This window comes from Erinaceus europaeus, chromosome 4 (assembly GCF_950295315.1).
Source record: "Erinaceus europaeus chromosome 4, mEriEur2.1, whole genome shotgun sequence".
Lineage (NCBI taxonomy): Eukaryota > Metazoa > Chordata > Mammalia > Eulipotyphla > Erinaceidae > Erinaceus > Erinaceus europaeus.
Window position 1 is genome coordinate 123,979,647 of NC_080165.1, and position 2,906 is coordinate 123,982,552.

Sequence of the window (2,906 nt, forward strand, 5' to 3'; positions counted from 1 at the left end):
TATAACTTCTTTCTGCCACCAGCAAAACAACAACAACACATGGGAAAACATGCATAGAAGCAGATTTTCTAGAGCAAGAAACAGAGAGCTAAATATCTAGAAATGTAGACAAAGAAAAAGACCTCTCCCCCAAAATAAAACCTTTTATTCAGCCACAAACCACAAGGAAAGAGATCCATGAAGTTTGTGCTGTTGGTTTGGTGAGGAGAAGCAGGCTATATCAAATTACCAGCACCCCCAAAGTTAGCAACCATGCAAAATGGAAGGGTTTTGTTTGTTTGTTTGCTGTTTGCTCCAGGGTTATTTATGGGGCTCAGTGCTGGCACAATGAATCCACTGCTCCTAGCAGCCTTTTTTTTTTTTTTTTTCCATTTTATTGGACAGGACATTAAGAAATTGAGAGGGGAGGGAGAAATAAAGAGGGAGTAAGAAAAATATACTCCTGAAGACCTGCTTCACCACTTGTAAAGTGTCCCTTGCCTCCAACCAGGATCCTTGGCTGGTCCTATCACTTCATACTATGTGCTCTCAACTAGGTATGCCACCACCTGCCCCCACAGTAACATTTTTTTATTAATTAGTGAACCCCTTTGATCTTTGTAAAATATTCACATGTATGGATCTTTTCAGATTGTACTATGATAGAGTGGCAGAAATATAGCAGCTCTAAGCACCAGAACTATAGGTTGCTATTCATCTAATGCACATATTAAAATTTTGAGTTTTTCTTTTCTGATAGAAATGGAAATATCTAATTCTCCAGATCAATGATCATATAATAAATACTAAGATAATGATATTTTGCTTTAGTAAAAGTAATATGCAAGTATGTCAAATATAATTTAATTCTTAATTGAGTTCATTTCAATAACTGCTCATTTTGTATTTGCTGTGCCAGATTGGTGTATTAAGCAGCATATGATAAAGATGATCGTACCTGCATCTTCTAGAAGCTTAAAGATGACACTACGATGTCTATGACTTCCCCAAATAACGGTTTCTAAAAGTTTTATTGAGATAACAAACATACCATATAGTCTGTCCATTTAAGCCACATAACTCAACATTTTGTTATACTCATGAACTGGGACAATGTTATTTCTCATTTACCAACTTGTGAGGAAATTTTAAAGAAATCTCTAGGTGACAGGTGGTGACACACCTGGCTAAGCACACACAGTACAGTGTGCAGGGACCTGAGTTCAAGCCCCAGCTCTCCACCTGCATGAGAAAAGCTTCACAAGTGGTGAAGTAGGGCTGCAAGTGTTTCTCTGTTGCTTTTTCTATCTCCCCTCCCATCAGTTTCTCTGTCCAATAATAAATAAATAACAATTTATTTTAAATAAAGAAATCTCCTTGATATTCAGTGTTGTCGTAAATAGTTCTTACTTCACAGGTCAAGGAACCTATATGGAAATTCAACCAACTGTTGAGATAGCCATTTGAGTCAGACATTTGGAGATTTGAATAATGACTACTCAGTGTGTTCTTAGAGTTAGTGGAGTCACTGTGAATTGGTTGAAATAAGACACTTTTTAACACCTGGGTCTCTTTAAAACACAATATAATAAGAATGGGTAATAAGAATATTCTAGATCATCATTTAAATGTTTGAGTATTCTAATTCTTTAATATGCAATTGTAAATGCCATGGTTTCCTTTGGAGAAAGACTTAAATACTTTTTTTAATAATAAGATTATGGGATAAGAGGGGTATAATTCTATACAGTTCTCACCACCAGAGTTCCATATCCCATTCCCTCCACTGGAAGATTCCCTATTCTTTATCCCTCTGGAAGTATGGACCAAATATCTTGATGAGCTGCAGAAGGTGAGAGGTCTGGCTTCTTTAATTGCTTCTCCGCTGGACATGATCATTGACAGGTTGATCAATATCCCCAGCCTGTCTCTATCGTTCCCTAGCGGGGTAGGACTCTGGGGAGGACTGAAAGATTTTTTTTTAATTTCTTTATTGGAGGATTAATATTTTACATCCAACAGTAAATGCAATAGTTAAATACAATACAAAAATACAATGCATAAAATTTCTCAGTTTTCCACATAACAATACAACCCCCACCAGGTCTTCTGTCATCCTTCTTGGACCTGTACTCTCCCCTCCACCCACCGCAGAGTCTTTTACTTTGGTGCAATACACCAACTCCAGTTCAGGTTCTACTTGTGTTTTCTCTTCTTTTTATTTTTCCCTCCACTTTTTTTTTAATTGGGGAATTAATGTTTTACATTCAACAGTAAGTACAATAGTTTGTACATGCATAACACATACCAGTTTTCCATATAACAATACGACCTCCGCTAGGTCCTCTGAATCCTTCTTGGACCTGTATTCTCCCCACCCACCCACTCCAGAATCTTTTACTTTGGTGCAATACGCCAATTCCATTTTTAACAATATACCATTCATGATGATTCAGATTCTTTTCTTTTCTCCTTTAGTCAGTGGGTTCCCAGTTCTACGAACTAGCTCCGGTTTTGAAATGCGAATGTATTATGACTTGCTGTTGGGGTAGATTTCTGATAATGAAGCAACGAGTTATTTTAGTTGCATTTCTTGTTTACTATTCATCTGTCTTGTTTCATGCTATTAATTATCTCACCGTAGTGCTTTGTGTCTAGTCTCCCTCCACCTCCAGCCTATCTTACATTAGCTGTGGTGCTACGCAAGGTAGTCTCCAGTAAACTATTATAATGTTGCATTTCTCTCCAGCATAGTCTTTATCATTTTAGCAAATGGAATGTCCTGGAACCTCCAATTGAACATGACTACCTGGTGGTTTTCTCAGATTTATATAGCTATCAGCTTTAGCATGCCCACTCTGGAACTCTGTAATTTCTCTCTTCACCATTTGTTTGCCCTGACAGTTTTGAAATTCTCACCTCACTTA